The following is a 15826-nucleotide window of genomic DNA, read 5'->3' on the forward strand; positions in this document are numbered from 1 at the left end:
AACCTACAAGATAATTGGACTGACCGTAAGAGGCAGGTTCATTTTCCGCTTTTATCCTTTTTTTTAATACTGACTCCAGAAAGTAGACGGATTGCAAGAGAATTAGAGTCACTGTTGTGATGCGTTATTAAAACGGCTACGTCGACACGAACAGTTTTAATGCTGTTCATAACTCCAAAACGAACAACGTTTGCGAGAGAAATGAACAAGCTGGTTATAGTCTCTCTGTCAGACATTTCTTGTTCATGGACAATAAGTTTCATCGTTTCATCTAGAAACGTAAGATGCTGCGACAGCCAAGTAAGCTGTCTAATCGAGTGTTTTTCATTATAATGGGGGAAGTATATTGGAATGTGGTGATATGTATATAAAGTTCAATATTGTGCAACTTATAAACGGTACCGTGTTTTACATACTTAGTATTTCAGCCCATGAATGTAGAGCACACTGCTCTTGCATTTCACACAATATCAGTAACCGTACACTGCCTGAGACAAAAAGACGAGCTCCCATACCATGTGGTTGGATGTCTGCCTATCTTCTTATACGTACACACCATGGGCCCGTAGACAGCATTTTGTGTTGTTAGCAGGCTAGGTAGGGAATATATAAGAGACGTGAACAGCATCAAGTGTTGAGTGATCACCCTAAAAGACATGAAGGCGCATCATATTTATATGAGACATCTTCTCAACACCTGACAAGGTTTGGAAGGTCCTCACTGGGGAACACCATTTGGTTGGCTCATCGAATCACGTATGATCCAGATTTTAGGAACATTTAGATGTGCCATTCTCCTAAGTTAGACTGCACAGAAACGTGAGAGTAAGCATACTCGACCTCACGGTTCCTGTGGGCCACATCTGGCTACCAAAGCTGAGGATCACCTTATTGTGTGCTAATCACGTCGTAACCAATTCACATTTGTGCCTGCCATCCCAGTCGACTTCCTGCAACATTCTGCGTCATTCTGCACCATTAACTGGAGACTATCAGCAGCCAGGCATCGTAATTACTGTTCAATGTATCACAGAATAATAAGTAACATATCAGAAATGTAGCCTAAGTAAATGTAATGTGTACTACACAAATGCGCTTGAGAGAAACAAGGGGCCACCTACTGTGTTGCCATGCACGAGTAGCATTCCAACCGTTGTCTTCCAACAATATAACGCTCTCCCCACATACCGCTGCTTTAACACTACATTCTTTGCAGAGCGCCGACCTATTGCCTTGACCTGCTCGATCACCGAATTTGTCTCAAATGGTGCACATATGTGACATCATGGGACGACAGCTCCAGCGTCATTCACAAACAGCATTAACCGTCCCTGTATAGACCGACCAAGTCCAACAGGCGTGGAACTCCATCCCACAAAGACATCCGGCATCTGCACAACCCAATGCACGCACGTTTGTTTTCTTATATTCAACTTTCTGGCGGTTATACCGGTTACTAAAGTACCAGTATTTAACAAGTGCAAAGGCTTCTCCTGCTGTGATATTAACCTGTGATCTTGCTACGTTAATCACTAAATATGATACCTAGACAAACATATTCCCAATATTTCGATACGCTGTACTAATTACTTTTTTGGTGCTGCCATTTGTTTCCGTCAGTGTACGTACATGACATCTGCCATCGTAGCTTCTGTGGTTATAAGATGTCTTAGTAGAAGACCCTCGAGCCAGAATATCTATGCTATATTTCGCCTGCTCAAAGTCCCAATTCAAGTCTCAGAGTAGAATGGGAATTACAGACGACTGGAGTTCCTGTATTACCGTACAGATCAGAGCTAAGTGTAAAGCATCCAGTAAAAACGACCAATTTGTAAGTACCGTTTGTCGGTCAGGGCCCCATACAAAGTTACAATAACACGTAGATGGGAACGAGAATTTTACAGAGATGCCCAACCAACGTCAGTGGGAGACGCTACACGAAATATGATGTGTGCATCACAGATTGCCCTGTTCTCTTAATTCCGAAAATGAGTGTTCCAAAATCAGACAGGGGTCATACTGGGGGAGAGGAAAGTGTCTTAGGACCACATAAAATGCTGTATAAAATATTAAAGTTATTTAGAGGATACTCTCAATTCTTCTATTGTAGAGTTTTTTCTCGAGTAAAATTCTCTATTGTTTCAGTACTACTTACATACGGTGCGGATGTTTAAATCACATTTCCGCGGCCCTGCACCATCTAGTAACCTGAAACGGAAGAAAGTCTTCTACCATGCAACACATGAATGAACTGTGTTTATGTCAATATCTTAATAATTTTCTATGTCCAGAAAATTGCTCACGTTTCAAAATGTATTTAGGTTGTAACTAGTCTTTGACATTACTTCGTCTTAATCTAATTTTTCTTGATTATAACAATTTAAACTTTAAATAGAATATTTATTACTAGGTACATGATTTGCGCTAGAAAAATCTTTCAGATTGGGAAAAAATCTTCCTCTTCCGGAGTAATTTTAATAATTTTAGATAAAACTGGAGCATATCTAAAGTGAATGGATATATTACATTACTGCAACAGGGGTACCTAGGTGCGAATGTTTGAAAAGTGATCCAAATTGCAACGCTCTCCCCTACTTTTCTGAAGTGTATGTCTTACGTAACGATCACGTGACTAAGTCTGGAGAAATTCAGGCTCTTATAGACGGGTACAGACAGACTTTCTTTCTATCCACGGACAATCAGTGAATAGTGTAGGAAGAGTGGACAGTAATACTTCTAGAGTTTATCATACACCACACCCTGTACGATGGATTGTGGACTGCAGATGTAAATGCAGAAAGTTTATCGTACTTTTAAAATTGGCCCATATAACGCAATCGACAGTCATAATCGCGCACCTGCGCACCTCACGTTGTCACTAGCTGTCCCTGGTGTGGTGGTACGTCTTTGCAAAGGGGACGAACAGGTACCTTTTGTGGAGATACCAAAGCTTTGACTGCGTTGGGCAACCAGAAAGCACGGCGTGAATGTTTCAGTTGGACGTCTTGTGCACTTTTCCCTGGATCAACATGGAGCAGACGTGATTTTAGACAAACGCCGTGTGCACATTACGTGAGCGAATCCGACAAGCAACTTTCAGAGCTAAGGAGAGACTACAGCAAGCTTCGAGGATTCGGATTGTATTCACGTCATTGCTAATTACGAGTACATTGGAGCTATGTAGATTTATGTCCTTTTCCTGTTTCATTCGAAATTACCACGGAAAATGTTATGTCTTTGTCCTTGCTACATTTATTATACTGCGTTTATTATATGGCGTTATTCCTGTGAATGTTGAATTTACTAGAAGACTTACCACTGCGTTTGGTGCTGTATCTGAAAAGTAGATTATGCCCTGGGTATTCGATTCACTCTCTCCCTTCTTTTTAATTGTTACCGAAAACGTAACACAAAGAGGACGCTACACTCCGCAGTCATTCGATGCAGAAACAAGTAATATGTACTGATCCGCTAGACCATTATGAGCACGTATCTAGTAGTCAGTATGTCCACCTTTGGCATGGATAACATTTCCGACGCGACATAGCATGAAAGCAACGGGGCGTGTGTAGTTCGCATGCACACACAAGTCATTTACTTCCCACGAAGGTATAGGTATTCATCAGACCAAGCAACGCTCTGGAACTGCTCCAGCGTCCAGTACAGATGGTGACGTGCCCATTTCAGTCGTAGTCGCCGATGTTGTGCATGGGTCGATGTCTGCGGAGGCACATTGTTAGGGGAGTTAGGTGCGCTGTGTGTTCCTACACTCTTGGTACTCTGCCCAGGATTAATACCTGATGTTAGTTCCCTCACAGTTTGCCACCTCTCATGTTCTAACAGTCTGCTAGCCTGCGACACCCAACGTGTGTAATGACGGGTGGTTGCCCAAACTAAGGTCTGCACGTTGTTACACCTCGGTTTCGACACGTGCTGAAGACCTCATCAGTGCACTCCTGGAACACGTGACAGGTCGTGCCGCGCCTCCGGATAATCCCCATATGCACTCGGTCAAACTCAGGTAGATCAGTATTTTCTGGCTGATAAGTGTGTATTCGCTATTGAAACACACTTTCAATCCTTTTCAAAGGAATGTTGTCTAATGACCGTAAAGAATGCTTTCCTTTTTATAGCAACATATGGCTGAAGCCTATTGGTTTTCGCAGGCAACAGTGTCAAAAGACATTTGCAGTGACCACCCTTAAGAGATTCGTCATATTTTCCATCGAAAAAAATTGGTAATACAACGATATATTACGTAAGTAAGTAGCGAGAGTATTGTGCGCGGGTAGAACAAAAAAAAAAAAAAAAAAAAAAAAAAAAAAAAAAAAAAAAAAAAAAAAACGAATATCTTCCAACAGAGGCTGCTTCGTTTCCTGGCAACAAACCGCTGTTACACGTCTGCCTATAAGAGAAGCGGCAAAATGTGGTTTACAAAAGCGTTTCTGATTCTAGGTGTTGTGTGCGCTGCGGGTGTTTTTCTGCACACTGTCAGCCCCTCAGAGTTGAGAGGTGCTGCTGCACCCCCTTCGGGGCTGTCTAGTGGTTTCGCTACTTCTGCAGAGTCGAGGCCGAGTGGGAACGACGCATCTCGTGGAGAAAGCGTGTATAACGACGGAGATGCGTCTGTGGGAAGTGAACCAAGCATTTTTACGTCCATCAAGGAGCGCATTCAAAGGAAACTAAAGGTATTGTGAATAATTCTATCTTTGAAACCTATACAGTTATTTTGTGTATTTTCTGTGGAGGCTACGGTAACATACGATGTTGTAATGACTGCGTATCGGGTTCCAATTTGTACAAGCTGCGAGAAGCTGTGTTAGCGGTGCGGCGTGTGATTAATTCTTACGACAGGGACCGCGCCGCTCAGTATCTGCGCCAGAGTGTTGAGACTATGCAGTCTTACGACAGAGACCGAGTCGTGGAATATGTGTGCCGAGCTGTTAGAGAGACTATACAGTGGTGCACCGAAAATGAGACTGTATGCAACACAACAGTGGTCTTATTGTGTATTTGCCAGCATGTTATATTTGTGATGTTAACTCATTACTTTTTTATGGATGACTGACTGGCAATACCATATTGTTTAATTTGCTTTTGTTCTCATTTTGTGTTGATAATGACGTATGGCTCATTGAATTTTGCCTTGGTTTCTAACAAAAGACTAAATTATTCTAGAGCCATCACTTTTCACTGATGTTAGTTACATATGGCTGTATACTTCGTCTTGGTTTCTTACAACAGTCTAAATCATTATACAGCCATCACGTTTAAATTTGTTGTATTTATATTCGTCTTTTCCTGTTAATAGCACATAAATAAAACATTTTTCAAAAATCGTATGCCTATTACTGCACAATCAAAGTCTGGAATATCATTTTATCTTTATACGATGTTGTACTTGTTGAAATTTACCTTGATTGGCCGCCATAACTTTCTGTCGAGAATTAAAGTTACCGTTTCAAAGTACTGCAGTATTGTACTAGAAGTAAGTAAGAGAAAAAGGTTTTTTAAAAAAGTCTACTCGAATGGTACACTTTGAACATTTTCTATTGCTGTTCATATCTGCAAAACGAATAACATTTCGAAGAAAAATGAACGTGCTGGTTATTGTCTCTTTGGTGGACATTTCTTGCTCCTGGACGAGAAGTATCATCGTTTCGTCAAGATACGTACAAACCTCTGACAGCGACTTAACATGCACAGTGGAATGTTTTTCATTTTAATGGCGGAAGTGTGTTGGAGACGTTCAAATTTCTAGCAACATCTTATATATCTTGAATAATACGATTTATGTATCTCATTCCAAAGATATCTAGCGATAGTGTTCAGGTAATTATTCAAGTATATGAATGTAGTGATATGCATATAAAGTTCGGTATCGTACAACTCGTAGACGGCAATGTGTTTGTCATCCATAGTTTATCAATGCATGGATGCAGAGCACATTGCTCTTGCATTTTGCACAACATCAATATTTGGCCACTGCCTGAGACAGAAAAGACGAGTACCTAGAACATATGGTCGGATATCTGTGTGTCTTCTTATACGTACTCACCATGGGTGGGTAAATGATTAGACTTACATTTCTCTGTAAGAGAACAGCCACCATAGTGCATATTTAGTGTTGTTACGAGGTCAGGTAGGGTATATAAGGGACGTGAACAGCGTCAAGTGTTGTGTGATCACTTTAAAAGTCATGGAGGCGCCGCATATTAGTATGAGACAGCTTCTCAGCTCCTGACAGAGTTAGGATGGTGCTCTTTGGAGAACATGTGTGGTTGGCTCATGGATTACGTATTATCCAGATTTTTGGAACATTTAAATGTGCCATTGTACTACGTTGGACTGCATGGAAACGTGAGAGTAAGCGCACTCGATCTCAAGGTTTCATTCGGCCACATCTGACGACCACAACGGATGATCACCTTATTGTGCATCAATCACGTCGTAACCATTTCCCCATTTGCGCCTGCAGCCAGATTAGATAATTGATGTCCTATGCATCACTGAACAATAAGTAACATATTAGAAACCTAACCTAAGTTAATGTGATATGTACTACACAAATCCGCTTGACTTCCTGTGAAAAACAAGCCGGAACCATCAAAGACCAACAGAAAATATATCACAATAGTCACAGTTTCAATCCACGGTACATTATAGGCCGGAAGGCATAATATGATAGTAAAATAAATGAATAAAATCACTAATGTTGGTAAATCTGTTATTATCATTCTCCATCAGCTACTCTTTACTGCTACAGACAATAGGACTAAAGGTGACTCACTAGTCAGTGCACAACAAGCCGCAACATATAAGTCATGAAACATGTGACTATGTGCAGTGGTTGATCACATCTCCAGCGTGATTACGAAACCCAGCTCTGTATTTTCTCTTGTAGCGGGAAAGTAAGGCACATGACAGAACGAGCAGCCTTATGTCTTCACAGTAAACACTGTAATATCAAACCTCTAACAAATGTTTCTGAATCGCTGCGCGACCGATATCTGGCGCCTCGTATCCTGGAATACGCCTATTGACGTGAATGGCGCCTGGCACATTTGCCGGTGTGGCTGTGAGTCCTATTTTCAGCTATAGGCTGTGAGTGAAGCAGCACGGACAGCGCAGGTCTTCGGGGCAATGGGCTGGCTGTTCGTTCTGCCGCCTGTGTGATTTCTAACTTGGTCTGGCTTAACATATTCCGGACGCGACTGACTTGCATCGGAAATTGGATTAGGCATGTTATTCCTTTGATCGACCAGATCTGGAGGCCGCCTGTGTGCCGTCGTTATCAACTCATCTCTTGGGGTCTCCAAGCTTTCCCGCTGTTTCTCGCCGCACAGTGTCTTTGGACGCTCGGTGAGCTATCTTAAGTTGTCACTTCAGTGCCGATACCACGTGTCATTGGTAAAGACCGATGTCGCTCCGCTACGTGAGCGTGATAATTGTGACTGGGTCGGTTCCTGCTTGTGTTGTGTCTTGCTGCTTCTACAGCGTAACAATTACTGAACTACAAAAAAAGTAAATTAGTTGCAAACTATGGCGTCAACATGTAAAGGTCACAACAAATACTCGGATTTAGGTTATGACATATTCGATATGCCTGCCATCACTGGCCGTGACACGGCGTAATCGAGTAACGAAATTCTGCATGGCCCTCTGAAGTAACGGAATATCGATTGCGTCGTTGACCTCCTGCGTGGCTTTGTTTAACTCAGCAATCGTTTTGGAGCTTTTACCGTATATCTTGTCTTCAACATAGCCCCACAAAAAGGAGACGCATGTATTCAGATCGGGAGAATATGGTGGCCAATCTAGGCACATGCTAGTGGCCTCTGGTTCCGAAATTGCTCCTCCAGGACATCAAATACTCTGCTTCCTCAATGGGGGTTCGAGCTCCGTCTTGCATGAACCACATCTTGTCGAAATGAGGATCACTTTCGATAACGGGGATGAAATCATCTTCCAAAACGTTCACTCTCCGTTCGTTAGTCACCGCTCCAGCATGGAATATCGCACAGATTATTCCGTGACTGGAAATTGCACAGCACACAGTCAGCCGTTGGTGGTGAAAATTCTTCTCGATCACGAAATGCGGATTCTCAGTCCTTCAAATGCGCCAATTTTGCTTACTGATGAACCCATCCAAATAAATTGGGCTTCGTGGCCAAACCAAATCATGGAGTGCATACTGATTCCCATTATGTGCCGCGCCCTACCGTGCAGTTGCAAGTCCTAACGCAGAGCGTTCAGAAATGATGACGATTTGATTTCATATAATTCAGTAACTGCCACCCCGTATGTTACACCCCGCGCGACCGCCTTTCGTTGTTGTTCCCTGTTCCTGTGTGTGAGCAGGCGATTTAAGCAACATGTCGCTCACTTGACAAAATAATTTGATGGAAATAGAAACTAGCGTTTGGCGTCATTGGCGGGGAGGCCCCTTACGAGGCAGATCCGGCCTGCTTGGTGCAGGTCTTACTACATTTGACGCCACACTCGGCGACCTGCATACCGGATGGGAATGAAATTATGATGAAGACAACACAACGGCCAGTCCCTGAGCGGAGAAAATCCCCGACCCACCCGGGAATCGAACCCAGGCCCGTAGGACGGCAATCCGTCACGATCACGACTCAGCTATTGGGGCGAACAAGATAATTTGATAATTGTGCACTAAATTTGCATGTCGCTTTCTTTAGTTATTTGGACCCCAAAAGCTTATGCGTTTTATGGTGGAAAATATTATTGTACATATTTCGGTGGACTGTACTTCCAACCAAAGTGTTTAACCTAGGTGAGATTCGTCACGTAACCGCCCGCGTCTTCCTCGAGCCTATGTTTTCCATCCCCTGTGACGGTTAAATCGCTGATACTGACGACGTGCTGCAGACTTGCCCGCCGCTTCCACATCCACGCCCTGCAAACAAAGTAGACGTTAGCAGTCGGTGCAGCCACACCGATGACAAAGAGTGGCAGTGCAAGGGCTTTGTGCTCCACGCCCTCTGACCGACCAATTAGCTCCAGAGCAGCACTGCCGCTGCCGGTTAGGCGGGAGGAAGGCAGAATTCAGTCTCAAAGCTCAACAACTACCACAGTTGCGACCAAGGTTTTTGCAAGGATACTGTGGGCTGAGACAAATGCTGGAATTACTCTCTTCGTAATTATTCTGATTTGGGTGTCCTTCTGCCACATTATCAGGATGTCTGCTATATAGCTGAAATGACCTTTAGCGGCGCTCCTAACCAGATAATGATAGATATTCATAAAAAAAATAGATCTGACTTAAAATGTAATGCAAAGATATGCTAAAGGTCTAAAGCTGTGACCAAGTGCTTCCATTAACAAAGTCTTATGTGGAAAGAAATCTGCTGAAGATGGTTTTAGTTGTGGAAAGACCATAAATTGATTGGCGCAGATAAGAACTATTTATATTAACGGTATAGGTAAAATAAACGTATTTCGGTATTTTTATTATTTGTTTCAGATAACAGTTCATCTTCATCCATACCATTTGCGATTCTCTGACCAAAGCATCTGTGATCATAGAATGTATTTGTAGACGATTATCCTTCCAGAAGGGATGTATTGCATTACTCCTGCTATTATTTCCTAATTCCAATATGAAATTAGACTGAATATTTCGTACGAATAAATTTTCTATAGTAACGTGTGGAATAAGTCTAAAGATTGCCATTAGTTTGATGAAAATTTGAGTACCCCTATTCGTCGTCAGTGGCCTTACCGAACTACAACAACAGAAGATATCGAAAAGCGATGAACGCTACTCAGATCGAAACATTTCAGGAAATTCTCAACAACTTGCAAAGGAGGGTGCTATGTGCTTCCGAAAGAATCCTGCGTACTTATTTATTGAAGCAAACGTCGCGGAACAAATCATGTCAGAATTAGCAGACATAACGCATTCACATAATTGATTCCCCTCGATGGGCAGTGAAACCACCATCTTTATTATGGACGTTCAATTACTTTTGTATCTCCCGTAGGAATCTCAAACTAGCGAGCATGGGCAACATGGAAAACGACTGGAGATAATTGGCGCTAAGTGGAAATGTGAGTCGTTCGAGAGACATGCCGAGCAATAACTGTAAACAGGGTGTCAGGGTGGCGCAGTGGTTAACGCAAGTGCGTAATATGCAGATCACGGGTTCGAATCCTAGTCCATAACAAATTTTCACTCGCCGCCAATGATTCCGTAAAAAGTCGCGATGCAGCTTACTTCAATAATTCCTTCCATTTCATATCCTAACTCCCCTCTCCACCTTCAGTTTACATAACATCTTTCAATACAGCGAATTAGGCGTGCTGTATGTTAATAAGTACATGCTCGACAGAACAGACGCCATGCATTTATATACACCGCATTCAAACTGAAGTTCTTCTCTTGGGAACTTGTTCACAAATTGTTATTGACGAACAAGCAGAAGGGCGCATAGAGCAACATAAACTGAAGAGAAAATCGTTCATGTCATGGGTGAGATTCGAACCCATGAACCTTGCCAAAACATCTCTGCCTTGGTCTGCGCAGCCTGCACAAGCTGCAGCCACATAGGATTTTGGTCAGACTGAAAGTGGTACGTCTGTCACCACCGCCGCTCCTCCATAACTCCACTCCTCCATAGAGATGAACGGATTACGTTGAAAGAGGCACCACCAGCAGAATTTCTGACCCAGGCAGGAAGGCACAGAACACACAGCAGTAGGGTTGAAAGCTTGTGCATAAGAGCCGACATCTTATCCTTCCTAAACGCGAAGCAGTCGCTGTGAGGGTCCAACTTCGCCGGTCCAGTGACACAGTTCGCCAGATCCTAGGGAACCTTTACCGCACGGATGACGATTCACAACAAAACAGGAACTCAGCGAAGAAAATGTGTTTTACGAGCTGGCACTCGCACAGCTCCATCGGAATGCGGCTTTGGAAAACGTAATTTTAACGCACGACAAGGAGTCTTCCACAAGCAACAACGGCTTAAGAGTAGTTTTTCGGCTGCATGGAACAAGACAATGCGAAGAATAGGCAGTGATGACAAGAAGACGGAAGCGGCTATCAGTTTCGAGAATATTTGATAGGGTGAGAGTGAGGGAATCTTGTTAGCAGACAGTACATCCAAATTCTGAAGAACGTGATGCTGCCTGCAATGTGAATGCTATACCGTGATGGAGAATTGGCACTATTGGAAGGCCATTGATTTGAGTACAAGACCGCATTCGTTGAGCAGCAGCTGCCCCACATGGACATTATCGTTGTGGAAAGGCTGCCAAGAGCTCCTGATGAGAAGCCAGTGGATAATATATGGGTGGAGGTAGAAGGTACAGTTACAGAACTAGCCAGGAAACCAAACGATTTTAGTTGACGCTCTTTGGGACAGCGTTCTTGAAACCTGGGAGGTAATTGTCTCTGCGTCAGTGACGTGCAACGCTTGCTAGATTCCGTGCCAAGATGCATGATTGAAGTCAGAAATAATAGGAGATTCTGGACACAGTATTATAGCACAGAAATCATTTTATTTTCTTTACTTTTTCTTCTGCTCAATTCTCTGAATGCGTCAGACAGTCGAAGATCACTTGTCGCCGGCTGCCGTGGCCGAGCGGATCTAGGCGCTTCAGTCTGGAACCGCGCGACTGCTTCGGTCTCAGGTTCGAATCCTGCCTCGGGCATGGATGTGTGTGATGTCCTTAGGTTAGTTAGGTTTTAAGTAGTTCTAAGTTCTAGGGGACTGAGGACCTCAGCTGTTAAGTCCCATAGTGCTCAGAGCCATTTGAACCATCTTTTTTTTCTTCTTTTTTTTTGATCACTTCTCGACGGAAAAATATCGAACACGAGATAAAGTATGAGTTACCTTTCCTCTACGTTACCCTTCTAGTTGTTATTGATTTCTTTTAATTCTGTTATTTGAATATTACACTACCATTAATTGATCTCTATTTACAGGCGTAAAAGGGAATAAATCACAGGGCCTTTCCCACGGATGTTGTTCGTCGTTTCAAATTCGCCTTTCTTCTCCTTTCTATTACTTTCCACTGGATACTGCCACAAATACGTATAATATTTCATCTAATATTTCATTTTTTCTTCCACATCTCTCTTTCTCTTTCTCTCTCTCTGTCACTGTGGTCTCACTTGCATTTTACTCCATCATCCCAAAATTAATAAACAAATCAAGCAGTTTTCATTGAAATAATATCTTTTCCTTTCATGACACCATCCAGTTGAACCCTTTCTTTCTTTCCTCCTCTATCATTTCTCCCCAAACCTATGATACAGCTTACTTTTAAATCATGTGTTTTATTGCCCATCCGTAGCTCTGAGGGTATTATTGCCTTATACATTTCATCTCTCCCCGACGATGATATAAGCTTTGATATATGATTCTCTTTTCTGTATGGTCCTCTTTTATTGTCTTCTACGCACTTCCGTATTCCATAGTGTGTATGTGTGTGTGTGTGTGTGTGTGTGTGTGAGAGAGAGAGAGAGAGAGAGAGAGAGAGAGAGAGAGAGCTGGAGAGCACAAGAAGCCGAAGAAATGAACAAGCGTTGCCGGAACGGCCGGTGTGCCCGAGTGATAACATCGAGAGGGGCGACGGACACAGTCATTAATTTGCGCAGCATATGGTTTTCTCCAAATACACGTTTGGGATCCATAGAAATTGGACAAGGTAGGTGTGAAGAGATTCATCAGCAGTATTCTACCTCTGACGGCTTGTTATGATTAAGAGCAGAGGTGCGAGTAGCCACGAGCAGTCGGCAGCTTTGTAGTTCACAGTACGGACGTGGAAAGTACGAAAAAAAGTTGGCGTTGTTAATCCAAGACAGCGTATCACGAAAATAACTAGCGGTTGGTCGCTTCTTAAAAGAACAATGAATTGTTGTACATTGTTTCCGTGAGACCTGATGTGCTTGATTTCCTGTGAATATTGGATGTTTCTTGCGTTGTAGTTTGAACACTTCTCTAGACAAGTTTTCTTTTTTCATGGATTTGATGACATTGCGGTATTTCTAGTTCGGAGTTGAGTGGAGACTGGGATAGCAAATAAGTAGCGATGGGAGTTGATTTTCGTCATGAGGGTTGTTAGACTGGGACAATAGTACATTATTTTGTTTGACCGGGTTTTGTGTTTTGCTGAATTTTCTGATACATTGCACGGTACTAGATGGGGTTAAGAGAAGAATATATCAGTTTCATGTTTTCGATTTAGAAAAGACTTTCTCACGTTTGTTCATGATGATGTCACCTGGAATTTCACTTTTTCATCTCTATTGGTTGTTCTGGTATTGCACTCTTTATCTATCCAATTTTTACACTTAAAAGAGGCCTGTTTAGCATCAACATCTGCAGAAGGAAATGTGCTGGAGCGCTGTCTTAGAGGAGTAATTAAAACTACATTACTGTACAAGGCTTATGACTCTTTTGGGATATGATAAATGCTCTAACAGTTCACGAGAGCGACCGTATTTCAGAAACGTCACATAAAGCAGTTGCCTGTTGTAGCAATTGCTCCTCTATTTGTCTTATATTTATACATTGATGGCGTAAACATGTCGTTAGTAATGAACCATCATGGAAAAAATTAAAAAAGGAACTGCACTGGGTCCAAGGCACTAAATGCAGCTGTACCAAACGCTCTTCTAGGCGAATCTCTCTGTGGTGTTTTTGTTTCTCTTCCTGTCGTGCGCATATTAAAAATGAGTAGCTTGTTTACTTGAAAATTTTCACTATTATTGAAAAGTACCTACAATGGTTTATTATAATTATGAGGGACAAGCTGCTTTTCGTTGTCGTGATTATCATAGACGGAATGCCAGTATTACTTTAGGACGACTATCCTGTCCGTGTTTTGGGTTTGTTTTACATTCCTTATTTTCGTTTATTTACGGCTCTGCATCGCGCTTCTCCATAATGGCACATTGTTTACTTGCACTGTAGTCTTTTATGATGTGAGACTGAACTGCAGTTGTAGTTTACGGAATCTCTCTGTGGATATCCAACTTTTGCAGTTAGTGCTCTGTTGCCGACTTCGAATTTGTATTCCACTGTTTTGGGGAGTAGTGCCAATGACAAGTTTTTCCAGAAAAGCCCTTTTTTGACCAGATGTTGTTTAGGTAAGCATAATGCTTACACTAAACCACTATAGACACTCCAAAAAGTGAATCATCACTGGTGAATGTTCTTTTCAATTTGGAGTGCACTCAGGAAAATAAAACAATAACCTGTGTAAGTAGGGCCCCTAGTAGTCGGCGACTTTATTTGACGCCTCTGCTGGCTGCAATCACCTCTTTCTACAACCACGGGCGAAGTCCTTATTGTGTGGTTTCCACGGCGATAGTGTTTTTAGTGCACGCCGTCCACAGGCGAAGTGTCCTCACTCAGCGTTTACTCTGTAAAATTTCGACATTACTTCAGTTGAAGCTTTAGAAAAAAATGTATTAGAACACCAATGAGAACGTTGTTCCGCATCTCTATGCCAACAGCAGTCGTTCCAGTATCAGAAAGCAACACTCCATTCAAATTTGAAACACTGCTTTAAACATGGCGCAGCGCGTACGGAAACATAGGTCGTCCCATCTGTATTTTGTCAGAGGTACGCTGGCGAGAGCCGACGCCACCTTAGAACTTGGTCTAGGCGACCGTTCCCATGGTGGATGCCACAGAGTTGGTTCAAATGGCTCTAAGGACTATGGGACTTAACATCTGAGGTCATCAGTCCCCTAGAACTTAGAACTTCTTAAACCAAACTAAGTACATGACACACGTCCATGCCCGAGGCCGTACTCGAACCTGAGACTGTAGGAGCACCGCGTTTCGGGACTGAAGCGACTAGAACCGCTCGGACATAGCGGCCAGCGCCCCAGAGTTCCCCACACCAACTTAACCTGCATTCACTTCCTCTTTAATAGGGTTTCTTCTCTTGAGCAGTATCTCAATAAGGGGACGGGACGTGGTGTTACCAATTCACTTTACGAATATGTTGGCCCAAAACATTTCGGTGGCGACGGGCTGGTGGCGTCTCAGGCTGCGTTTGACAAAATCCGCGCAACACAATCTAATATTTTTGCATTGTATTAACCACCCGAAAGGCGCCATGCCAATGCAAATCTCATACTGCGCCTGCTCGCTCCCATCCGTCCAGCGAGTCTCGTTGTGCTTTTAGAATGCGCCGCCGACGGCCTTCCACTACCTGGCTGCAGGAGAGCCGTCACCTCCACTAGCGGCCGTAAAGGCTTTACTATCCCTGGTGAGGCAAAATACCTCTTTTCATTCCACGACACGTTCGATAGAACAGACGCCATATCCATATTAGTATATAATTCTGGCAATACTGGCCATGACCTTCTTCTTCTGTGCGGATGCAACAAATTACTCGTCTTCCACGAGTAATGAATGGGTTGGGTAGGGATGCTACGAATGTAGTGTGTGAACATGCAAGGTGAGAATGTGTGTCTCGTGGGAGGCGTGCGCGAGATAGGACCTGCCGTTGCACTGTCCTCTGTGCCCTCAGTGGCTCAAAAAATGATTCAAATGGCTCTGAGCATTACGGGACGTAACATCTGAGGTCACCAGTCACCTACTTAAACCTAAATGTCCTAAGGGCATCACACACATCCATGCCCGAGGCAGGATTCGAACCTGCGACCATAGCGGTGGCGCGGTTCCAGACTGAAGCGTCTAGAACTGCTCTTTCACACCGGCCGGCCTCCATGGCACAGATGGATAGAGCGTCTGCCATGTAAGCAGGATATCCCGGGTTCGAGTCCCAGTCGGGCACACATATTCAACTGTCCCCGTTAATATATATCAACGAC

This window comes from Schistocerca gregaria, chromosome 3 (assembly GCF_023897955.1).
Source record: "Schistocerca gregaria isolate iqSchGreg1 chromosome 3, iqSchGreg1.2, whole genome shotgun sequence".
NCBI lineage: Eukaryota > Metazoa > Arthropoda > Insecta > Orthoptera > Acrididae > Schistocerca > Schistocerca gregaria.